At 40.1% G+C, this 12,591-nt stretch overlaps 2 protein-coding genes across 2 annotated transcripts in view; one reads left to right on the forward strand and one right to left on the reverse strand.

Annotated features, from left to right (window-relative positions):
• LOC142349538 (tuberin-like) overlaps window positions 1–12,591 on the reverse strand; it is a 494,816-nt gene that overhangs the window by 461,698 nt on the left and 20,527 nt on the right. The gene's annotated exons all lie outside the window — the stretch shown is intronic.
• The window catches only part of LOC142349222 (DNA excision repair protein ERCC-1-like), a 33,995-nt gene that overhangs the window by 8,176 nt on the left and 13,228 nt on the right, over window positions 1–12,591 (forward strand). The window lies entirely within an intron of this gene.

The following is a 12,591-nucleotide window of genomic DNA, read 5'->3' on the forward strand; positions in this document are numbered from 1 at the left end:
TGTTATTCATTTGGGCTTATTACAAGTTTTAATTCATTCGTGATATTCCTGCATTTATTCGATTAGCACATTCTGATATGAGGCCCTGCTACATCATAACTATCCTTAATTGGGATAACTCTGACGAGGTCGATCAAAAAATCAAATTATGTAAAGATCTCGAAAAGCAGTTTGCAATTTACATTCAAACGGGCTAACAATTGATACCGTTCAAAGAATTGCTTCACCTCATGGGAAAGAGACCCCCAGTAGGTCTCGATCAAAATACTCATTAAACTCGCCCCAAAATACAACTGATGTACATATTTCCTCAAATGACATAACCAATCCAGCTAACTTAACTGTATAATCGGAGCCGTGGAATTGTAAAATATAAATGTGTCTGGTCTTGAACCCGTTTCTCGAACTGGCGTCCATTATTCGATTTTCGCTGGCGTCTTGTCAACTTATCCGACTATCAACCTGACACTATCTATTTCCTATTTTTATGCGACATGTGTTATTGGACTGGAACGATCATATTGTGGCAAATTTACCTGCATCTTTATATTCAACTATTTTCACAAGCGATGTATCCAAATTTTCAACGTCAATGAATAATAGACTTCAAATTTTTTGGGAGCTCGGAAAGGATAGAAAGGAGGGGACTGTGACGTTGTCTAAAATTCGATGATATGAAATCTTTTGAAGCATGTTATTTAATCAGAACATTCGATGTTTCATTAGGAGCAAGCCTCACGTAAATTGTTTGTTGAAATTCAGAACAGAGAATTGTATTTGTTAAGTTCACAAAGGAGAATTGTATTTATTAAAAAACAGTTTAGTTATAATATAACATAATTGCTGAAATAAGATATACTTACTAAAAGATTTGATACTGCGCTGAAAGAATTGGATCCACTACATCCACACACACAGCCATCCACAAACATTCTAAACTCGTAAAACTGTTGAACATCTACACATGCAATATATCTACAAATATAATTTGCAATGCCAACCCAGTACAATCTCGGTGATCTCATGGTATTTGACCTATACAGCCTCAGCCAAATTGTGTATTAATAGCCAAAGGATCCTATCCGAAGAATAGTGGTAATATGCTTTAATATGCTTGCGCATATGGTAGTAAATCTTCCGTGAAGGCTTTCTTTGATACTTTGAATGAAAATAGGTCTCTGGTTAGTTCTTGAATGTTCCAATTTGCCAGGTAGTGGGTAAAAGAGTCGCAAGTGGAGTCTGCAAAGAATTTTTTGCAAGATCAAACGTCGAAGTAACTTCGTGTTCCAGATTACGGGGCTAAGTCGTTGGCAATGAAATCAAATGCGAAGAAGATCTTTATCTCCAAAGATAGTTCAAAAGTATTATCGGCTTGAGAAGGTTACTATTGAAACGAACTTGAATGTAGCTTTAGTTCAATGTTTAACCAAAGGTAAAATTGGTTTATTAGTTGCTTGCTGGTACAACTCTCCGTCTGTAAGCAAACGGATTTTTCTGGAAGATTTTGACATCTTTCGAAAATTCTTGAAATGAAGATTCCCTGTTTTATTCTCGGAGATTTCAACATTGATCTACTGAATTGCAATGCAGTGGTCGAAATTGGTGGTTTATCACAGGTTTACTTCCATTTTACTTGCAACAAAACAAACTACTCAGGCTAATTTCTGCAAAAGCTCAAGGTATCATTCCAGTTCACTTTTCAAAGATTCAGGAATTCAAAACATCTATGATATTTATACGTTTGACTTGTTAAAATTCTCCCTTTTTTCGATCAAGCTATTGCAAGAGACTTGCTACCTGAACAATATCTTCAAAAGGCAGCTGAAAACTTTCATGGCTACCCGAGCTACAAGTGTGGCTTGTATGAAGTTCCCGCAGCAAAATGTCCGAGTGTTTGGCATTCTCTAAGATATCGCGGAGTCAAATTACTCAATACGCTAGTCAAAAATGATTTCCTCAGAATACCTTGATGTTTCAACAGCCGCGAGCAAAAATCAGTCCTTCAAAACTTTATCTAAATTTCAGACTTCACTAAGGTTAAATGATATCTGTTTCAATATAGAAGTAGGTTAAGAAAAATACGTAAAGAAGTCAAACGCGATTAATGCACTTTTACTTGCACTTTTAACTCGGGTCCTCATAATAAAAGGTGATTCACCTTTAGGAGGGTCCCCTCTGATCTTGGATCCATCTCTAATTCTTCTAAACTCTTCACGTAATTTTAGTATTATGGATCAGAGAAATTAATTCTTTCTTTCTTATCAACAAGCTCAATACCATAGCTAAAAGTTCCATGCAATGTTGGAACCTTCTCAAGTAACCTTCTCAAGCCTAATTTCTGCAAAAGCTCAAGGTATCATTCCAGTTCACTTTTCGAAGATTCAGGAATTCAAAACATCTATGATATTTATACGTTTGACTTGTTAAAATTCTCCCTTTTTTCGATCAAGCTATTGCAAGAGACTTGCTACCTAAACAATATCTTCAAAAGGCAGCTGAAAACTTCCATGGCTACCCGAGATGCAAGTGTGGCTTGTATGAAGTTCCCGCAGCAAAATGTCCGAGTGTTTGGCATTCTCTAAGATATCGCGGAGTCAAATTACTCAATACGCTAGTCAAAAATGATTTCCTCAGAATACCTTGATGTTTCAACAGCCGCGAGCAAAAATCAGTCCTTCAAAACTTTATCTAAACTTCAGACTTCTCTAAGGTTAAGTGATATCTGTTTCAATATAGAAGTAGGTTAAGAAAAATACGTAAAGAAGTCAAACGCGATCAATGCACTTTTAATTGCACTTTAAACTCGGGTCCTCATAATAAAAGGTGATTCACCTTTAGGAGGGTCCCCTCTGATCTTGGATCCATCTCTAATTCTTCTAAACTCTTCACGTAATTTTAGTATTATGGATCAGAGAAATTAATTCTCTCTTTCTTATCAACAAGCTCAATACCATAGCTAAAAGTTCCATGCAATGTTGGAACCTTCTCAAGTAACCTCCTCAAGCCTAATTTCTGCAAAAGCTCAAGGTATCATTCCAGTTCACTTTTCGAAGATTCAGGAATTCAAAACATCTATGATATTTATACGTTTGACTTGTTTAAATTCTCCCTTTTTTCGATCAAGCTATTGCAAGAGACTTGCTACCTAAACAATATCTTCAAAAGGCAGCTGAAAACTTCCATGGCTACCCGAGCTACAAGTGTGGCTTGTATGAAGTTCCCCAAACAAAATGTCCGAGTGTTTGGCATTCTCTAAGATATCGCGGAGTCAAATTACTCAATACGCTAGTCAAAAATGATGTCCTCATAGAATACCTTGATGTTTCAACAGCCGCGAGCAAAAATCAGTCCTTCAAAACTTTATCTAAACTTCAGACTTCACTAAGGTTAAGTGATATCTGTTTCAATATAGAAGTAGGTTAAGAAAAATACGTAAAGAAGTCAAACGCGATCAATGCACTTTTAATTGCACTTTTAACTCGGGTCCTCATAATAAAAGGTGATTCACCTTTAGGAGGGTCCCCTCTGATCTTGGATCCATCTCTAATTCTTCTAAGCATTTCACGTAATTTTAGTATTATGGATCAGAGAAATTAATTCTTTCTTTCTTATCAACAAGCTCAATACCATAGCTAAAAGTTCCATGCAATGTTGGAACCTTCTCAAGTAACCTTCTCAAGCCTAATTTCTGCAAAAGCTCAAGGTATCATTCCAGTTCACTTTTCGAAGATTCAGGAATTCAGAACATCTATGATATTTATACGTTTGACTTGTTAAAATTCTCCCTTTTTTCGATCAAGCTATTGCAAGAGACTTGCTACCTAAACAATATCTACAAAAGGCAGCTGAAAACTTCCATGGCTACCCGAGCTACAAGTGTGGCTTGTATGAAGTTCCCGCAGCAAAATGTCCGAGTGTTTGGCATTCTCTAAGATATCGCGGAGTCAAATTACTCAATACGCTAGTCAAAAATGATTTCCTCAGAATACCTTGATGTTTCAACAGCCGCGAGCAAAAATCAGTCCTTCAAAACTTTATCTAAACTTCAGACTTCACTAAGGTTAAGTGATATCTGTTTCAATATAGAAGTAGGTTAAGAAAAATACGTAAAGAAGTCAAACGCGATCAATGCATTTTTAATTGCACTTTTAACTCGGGTCCTCATAATAAAAGGTGATTCACCTTTAGGAGGGTCCCCTCTGATCTTGGATCCATCTCTATTTCTTCTAAACTCTTCACGTAATTTTAGTATTATGGATCAGAGAAATTAATTCTTTCTTTCTTATCAACAAGCTCAATACCATAGCTAAAAGTTCCATGCAATGTTTTTTTGTTGTTATACTAAAGTTTTTAAATCAGTAAAGCTTCATTTCAAGATTAACATCAATGTATCTACTATTTTAAACGCAGATGAGAGTGCTTAATCCTGAGATCGATACCGTCGATAACGGACTTAAATCCTAATGAATAAAAACGTCATCTAATGTCTGCTCCGCTGAGATCTGCTGGCCTCAACATGTCTATGCCAGATCATTTTAAGATTCGAATACCACCATTCAAAGATTTTAGACAATTTGCTAACCAATCTACTCAATAAAATCTTTCAAATCAACAATCTCAAAACTCATATGAGTTCAGAGAGATGATGTTAGACCTTCTCAATTCTCGTAAAGGCTGCATCAGTTCCATTTCCAAAAACGATGAAATATGTGTTGATAATTTTAAGTGAAAACGGTACTCCAAATGACATAACCGCTTCGAAAATACAGTTTTGCTCTTTCCAAATCAAGGTTCCTTGATCGTTTGTTCATTTGTTATGGGTCAAACCAAGGGATTTATCAGTGAGTTGTCCCCGTGGAATCGAATTTACGGTTGTTCTTGCAGTTCACTTCCCAAAATGTCGGTATACTCACTACCGCTTCGATGTATTAATAGATGCTTTTCTCAAACTCCTCGATGAAGTATGCTATGACCTTCAAATTGAGCCGCAGCTGTTCCGTATTCTCAACTGAGGATGAGTTGGGACCCGATAGCAAATGATTTGTGGGAGAACAGATTTGGAAGGATATTGTTCGAGTTTAACTCTTTGAACCCCCTAGCAAAATCATGCCCAAGGATGTCAATGAAGCGTACGGCTACCACTAGAAAATCAAGTGGCTAAAAATAGAGCAGGGTGGTTGAGGTCGAACGCAGTAACTGTTTTGCGCCGCGTATCTTCGCATGCACTGCCGCCGCCCGATCTTCGCGTGTTATGAAACAAATCGCATTGAAACTCAGCGAATAACGACAGGAAAGCTACGTAGACAGAAATAACTATAAACACACGGCTCACTTCTGAGCTCCTGTTAAACTGCAACCTATCCCTGCGTGGATGCAAATCCCTGAAAAACAGATCTCTATTCCATTCTATCAAAGGACGATTTAATTGAATTTAAATCCGTGATCACACGACACGGAAGACGAGTTTATAATCTATATATTAAATTAGTTTTTACCTAAATTTCACCATATCTTTGTTTTTATCAAATAAATTTTTTTAATCAGTGAAACTTGTGCCGTTTTATTGAACTTTTTTCTTTTTTTTATTTCAAATGTCAATATTTTTTTTAAAAATAGGAGTTGACTTGCTAGCCTTGATTTGACCGTCAGCTCTTTGTGGAGCAGTGAAAATGAAACTCTCTAATAGAATTGATTTTTTCACAGCATCAGAACACAATTCATAGTTCAAATGTATTTTTTCTTTTTTGACCTATTAGAGTGACGTGATAACGCTTGATCCCGCAGTGATAAAGGTAATCTTCAAGGTTTCAATTCGCATAGTTTCTCTTGTTTGGTTCCTTTATACTTCAATAACATCATTTTACATTTTACGGTTACAGTCGACTTCTCATTCTCTTACAATTTTGGGTTATAAAGTCATAAGAATCAATCTTACAATTGCGGTAAGATAATCGAAGTTAATGTGAGGCATTAACATCCTCGGGGCCCACACAACCTAACCCTAACCTGCTGGTGGGTTTGGGTTAAACGTGCATAAGTTTCACTGCTGGTCTGTTTAATTTGCCTAAAGCGGTTTTAACTTCGAACGACCTCGGCCGGTGAAAGTCCGTGTGACTCGTCCCAGCGGCCAGATTCCTCTTGGGGTAAGCTCCTCAAGAAGCCAAACAACATCATCCAATTCCAAAGCTGCTTCATGAGACGTCCACTTTTGTCGTTTGTTCAGCGAAGGAACAAACTCGGTTAGAAGCCTCTTCCAAATCTGCTCAAGTCTCTGCTTCACATGTGTCCATACCGAACTCTTCAAGGTAAGGGTCTCGTTGAAAACGGCTCCAGGAACATTGCAGAAGGGCCTTCCAAGCAAGAAGTGGTTTGGTGTAAGTGGGTTGTCGTCTTCGTGGTTGCTTCTCACGTGGGTGAGTGGATGTGAGTTGACAAGAAACTCGGCTTCACTGACGATCGTGGCAAAGACATCTGGGGTGAGTTTTGCGGAATCGAGGTTCAAGAGAAGACACACTGAACGAGTCTCTCCCACACCCCACATAAGTGAGGAGCAGAAGGAGGGCTGAGCTTCCATTCGACAGACTGGTTCAGTAGCTGATCTTTGATGTAGTCGTGGTCTAACATCAGTGGTCTTCTTCTGATCTGCTTTCTTGCTCCCTGGAAGTTGGATCCGTTGTCTGACAGGAACAACCGCGGTCGGCCACGTAGAGCGATGAAGCGTCGGATTGCTGTCAAACACTTGTCTGCTGAGGTCCTCTGCAAATTCCAGGTGAATTGCTCTTGTAACCAAACAAGTGAATAGGCAGATGTAGGTCTTCACTTCTGCATCTCGATGAACGACCAAGCGGTCCAAGGTAGTCCATGCCGACATTGGTGAAGATGAGTGGTGACTGTGTTTCCTGGAAACGAATGTCTGGCAAGTCTGCCATCGGTGGCTGTAGTCCCTGTGCTCGGAAGCGGCGACAGTCGAAACATTTGAAGGCCAAACTTCCCAGGAAGATTCTGATTCCAAGAATGTGGCATCTCTGTTGAATGTAGTTGCGAGCGTATTTCACTCCAATGTGCATACAAATTTCGTGGCATTTCTGTATGTTGAGTTGAATGTAGAGTCCAGGATGATGGGGTGCTTGGCGTCAAAGGGTAGCAAGCTTCGTTTTGTTCTGCCACCAACGCGAAGAAGTCCACTTTCAAAGAAAGGGGACAAACAGAGCAAGCGATCTTTCTTTGACAAAGGCCTGTGTTGTTTCATTTCTTTGATGGCGTCTTTGAAGGACTTCTCTTGCGATTTTCTGAAGAATTAAATTGGGGCTTCGTTAATGTCGTGGAGTTCTAGTTTGCCTCTTTGTTTCGATCTGAGATTCTTTATGAACCTAATGACAAAAGCCATAGAGCGCATTAACTTCGTCCACTTTGAGAATCTGCTGACGTCGATAATACATTCATCGTTCGATGTTTCCATTGTGACGTTTGTCTCCTTGTTACCCAAGGAGTTCTTCCAATGGCTTTCGGGATCACTTAAGAAAGCTTGAAGTGTTAACCAGAACACATTGATGTCACAGGCTGGTATTCCTCGGTAGACATGGTCTGCGGGGTTGAGTTATCCGCTGATATGCTGCCAATTGGGAGACGTCTGTGTTGTTGCGGATCTCTTGCACTCTTTTTGCAATAAAAGTTTTAACCTTTGCTTTTGATCCAGGCAAGGACAGCTTCACTGTCGCTCCAAAAGTGTCTTGAGGCAACTGGTGTTGTGAGCTGCTTGGAGACAAATTGCATTAGTCTGCATCCTAGCACGGCTGCTCTCAATTCAAGTTTCGGGATACTTGTTTGCTTTATTGGCGCAACTTTAGCTCTAGCTATAACAAACCCAGTTGAAATGGCGTTCGCTGACAGATCTGATATATATGACTGCTCCATAAGCCAGCTGTGAGGCATCACAGAAACAATGTAACTGGTTTATCGAAGATGGCTCGTTCGGAGAAACGAAACATCGTGGCATTGCTATTTCCGGCACATTTAGATATTGCTCTATTCAAGTTTTTATTGCTTTCTGTTTCTCATCTGACAGGAGATCATCCCATGCAAGTCCTTCTTTCCAAGTATCCTGCAAGATGATTTTGAGTGTAATCAATAATGGGGCAATCATTCCTAATGGATCGAACAAGCATGCAATTAAGGAAAGGAGCTTTCTTAGTGTGTAGTCCGTTTTGTCTTCCTGAAAATTGGCCAGCTTCTGGTGGAAGAAAATATCATTAACTGTATTCCACATTACACCTAAGACACGATGTTTGTCTTTTTTATTGTCATAATGTTCTTTTGGGTGCTTTGCTAAGACATTGAACAGAGTTTGAGACAAACTTAGTCAGACAGAAACCTCCTTTAGAGAGAGTTTGTCGCAAGTCTTGAACTGCCGTTTGAGCTTCCTGTTCGTTGACAAACGAATGTACAAAGTCATCCATGTAGAAACTGTTGAGTATCAAATCTTTTGTTGCGTTGTTTCCGAAGTCTTTCGCTGTTTGTTGAAGCACAAATATTATTGCTGTAGTTGGTGAACATCTGGCTCCAGAGATGAGTCGCGTGTACTGGAACTGCCGTATGGAGTTCCTTGAGGGCCAAAGAAAACGGAGACAAGACTGATCCTCTGAGAGTCTGAGATCTGAGATTCTTTATGAACCTAATGACAAAAGCCATAGAGCGCATTAACTTCGTCCACTTTGAGAATCTGCTGACGTCGATAATACATTCATCGTTCGATGTTTCCATTGTGACGTTTGTCTCCTTGTTACCCAAGGAGTTCTTCCAATGGCTTTCGGGATCACTTAAGAAAGCTTGAGGTGTTAACCAGAACACATTGATGTCACAGGCTGGTATTCCTCGGTAGACATGGTCTGCGGGGTTGAGTTATCCGCTGATATGCTGCCAATTGGAGAAGTCTGTGTTGTTGCGGATCTCTTGCACTCTTTTTGCAATAAAAGTTTTAACCTTTGCTTTTGATCCAGGCAAGGACAGCTTCACTGTCGCTCCAAAAGTGTCTTGAGGCAACTGGTGTTGTGAGCTGCTTGGAGACAAATTGCATTAGTCTGCATCCTAGCACGGCTGCTTGCAATTCAAGTTTCGGGATACTTGTTTGCTTTATTGGCGCAACTTTAGCTCTAGCTATAACAAACCCAGTTGAAATGGCGTTCGCTGACAGATCTGATATATATGACTGCTCCATAAGCCAGCTGTGAGGCATCACAGAAACAATGTAACTGGTTTATCGAAGATGGCTCGTTCGGAGAAACGAAACATCGTGGCATTGCTATTTCCGGCACATTTAGATATTGCTCTATTCAAGTTTTTATTGCTTTCTGTTTCTCATCTGACAGGAGATCATCCCATGCAAGTCCTTCTTTCCAAGTATCCTGCAAGATGATTTTGAGTGTAATCAATAATGGGGCAATCATTCCTAATGGATCGAACAAGCATGCAATTAAGGAAAGGAGCTTTCTTAGTGTGTAGTCCGTTTTGTCTTCCTGAAAATTGGCCAGCTTCTGGTGGAAGAAAATATCATTAACTGTATTCCACATTACACCTAAGACACGATGTTTGTCTTTTTTATTGTCATAATGTTCTTTTGGGTGCTTTGCTAAGACATTGAACAGAGTTTGAGACAAACTTAGTCAGACAGAAACCTCCTTTAGAGAGAGTTTGTCGCAAGTCTTGAACTGCCGTTTGAGCTTCCTGTTCGTTGACAAACGAATGTACAAAGTCATCCATGTAGAAACTGTTGAGTATCAAATCTTTTGTTGCGTTGTTTCCGAAGTCTTTCGCTGTTTGTTGAAGCACAAATATTATTGCTGTAGTTGGTGAACATCTGGCTCCAGAGATGAGTCGCGTGTACTGGAACTGCCGTATGGAGTTCCTTGAGGGCCAAAGAGAACGGAGACAAGACTGATCCTCTGAGAGTCTGAGATCTGAGATTCTTTATGAACCTAATGACAAAAGCCATAGAGCGCATTAACTTCGTCCACTTTGAGAATCTGCTGACGTCGATAATACATTCATCGTTCGATGTTTCCATTGTGACGTTTGTCTCCTTGTTACCCAAGGAGTTCTTCCAATGGCTTTCGGGATCACTTAAGAAAGCTTGAGGTGTTAACCAGAACACATTGATGTCACAGGCTGGTATTCCTCGGTAGACATGGTCTGCGGGGTTGAGTTATCCGCTGATATGCTGCCAATTGGAGAAGTCTGTGTTGTTGCGGATCTCTTGCACTCTATTTGCAATAAAAGTTTTCACCTTTGCTTTTGATCCAGGCAAGGACAGCTTCACTGTCGCTCCAAAAGTGTCTTGAGGCAACTGGTGTTGTGAGCTGCTTGGAGACAATTTGCATTAGTCTGCATCCTAGCACGGCTGCTTGCAATTCAAGTTTCGGGATACTTGTTTGCTTTATTGGCGCAACTTTAGCTCTAGCTATAACAAACCCAGTTGAAATGGCGTTAGCTGACTGAGATCTGATATATATGACTGCTCCATAAGCCAGCTGTGAGGCATCACAGAAACAATGTAACTGGTTTATCGAAGATGGCTCGTTCGGAGAAACGAAACATCGTGGCATTGCTATTTCCGGCACATTTAGATATTGCTCTATTCAAGTTTTTATTGCTTTCTGTTTCTCATCTGACAGGAGATCATCCCATGCAAGTCCTTCTTTCCAAGTATCCTGCAAGATGATTTTGAGTGTAATCAATAATGGGGCAATCATTCCTAATGGATCGAACAAGCATGCAATTAAGGAAAGGAGCTTTCTTAGTGTGTAGTCCGTTTTGTCTTCCTGAAAATTGGCCAGCTTCTGGTGGAAGAAAATATCATTAACTGTATTCCACATTACACCTAAGACACGATGTTTGTCTTTTTTATTGTCATAATGTTCTTTTGGGTGCTTTGCTAAGACATTGAACAGAGTTTGAGACAAACTTAGTCAGACAGAAACCTCCTTTAGAGAGAGTTTGTCGCAAGTCTTGAACTGCCGTTTGAGCTTCCTGTTCGTTGACAAACGAATGTACAAAGTCATCCATGTAGAAACTGTTGAGTATCAAATCTTTTGTTGCGTTGTTTCCGAAGTCTTTCGCTGTTTGTTGAAGCACAAATATTATTGCTGTAGTTGGTGAACATCTGGCTCCAGAGATGAGTCGCGTGTACTGGAACTGCCGTATGGAGTTCCTTGAGGGCCAAAGAAAACGGAGACAAGACTGATCCTCTGAGAGTCTGAGATCTGAGATTCTTTATGAACCTAATGACAAAAGCCATAGAGCGCATTAACTTCGTCCACTTTGAGAATCTGCTGACGTCGATAATACATTCATCGTTCGATGTTTCCATTGTGACGTTTGTCTCCTTGTTACCCAAGGAGTTCTTCCAATGGCTTTCGGGATCACTTAAGAAAGCTTGAGGTGTTAACCAGAACACATTGATGTCACAGGCTGGTATTCCTCGGTAGACATGGTCTGCGGGGTTGAGTTATCCGCTGATATGCTGCCAATTGGAGAAGTCTGTGTTGTTGCGGATCTCTTGCACTCTATTTGCAATAAAAGTTTTCACCTTTGCTTTTGATCCAGGCAAGGACAGCTTCACTGTCGCTCCAAAAGTGTCTTGAGGCAACTGGTGTTGTGAGCTGCTTGGAGACAATTTGCATTAGTCTGCATCCTAGCACGGCTGCTTGCAATTCAAGTTTCGGGATACTTGTTTGCTTTATTGGCGCAACTTTAGCTCTAGCTATAACAAACCCAGTTGAAATGGCGTTAGCTGACTGAGATCTGATATATATGACTGCTCCATAAGCCAGCTGTGAGGCATCACAGAAACAATGTAACTGGTTTATCGAAGATGGCTCGTTCGGAGAAACAAAACATCGTGGCATTGCTATTTCCGGCACATTTAGATATTGCTCTATCCAAGTTTTTATTGCTTTCTGTTTCTCATCTGACAGGAGATCATCCCATGCAAGTCCCTCTTTCCAAGTATCCTGCAAGATGATTTTGAGTGTAATCAATAATGGGGCATTCATTCCTAATGGATCGAACAAGCATGCAATTAATGAAAGGAGCTTTCTTAGTGTGTAGTCTGTTTTGTCTTCCTGAATTTTGGCCAGCTTCTGGTGGAAGAAAGTATCATTAACTGTATTCCACATTACACCTAAGACACGATGTTTGTCTTTTTTATTGTCACAATGTTCTTTGGGTGCTTTGCTAAGACATTGAACAGAGTTTGAGACAAACTTAGTCAGACAGAAACCTCCTTTAGAGAGAGTTTGTCGCAAGTCTTGAACTGCCGTTTGAGCTTCCTGTTCGTTGACAAACGAATGTACAAAGTTATCCATGTAGAAACTGTTGAGTATCAAATCCTTTGTTGCGTTGTTTCCGAAGTCTTTTGCTGTTTGTTGGAGCACAAATATTATTGCTGTAGTTGGTGAACATCTGGCTCCAGAGATGAGTCGCGTGCACTGGAACTGCCGTATGGAATTATTTGAAGGCCAAAGAAAACGGAGACAAGACTGATCCTCTGTTCGTATGCAAATTTGCATGAACTTGGCCTCAATGTCTACCATTACG

The sequence above is a fragment of the Convolutriloba macropyga genome, chromosome 11 (assembly GCF_964194025.1).
Source record: "Convolutriloba macropyga chromosome 11, txConMacr16.3, whole genome shotgun sequence".
Lineage (NCBI taxonomy): Eukaryota > Metazoa > Xenacoelomorpha > Acoela > Convolutidae > Convolutriloba > Convolutriloba macropyga.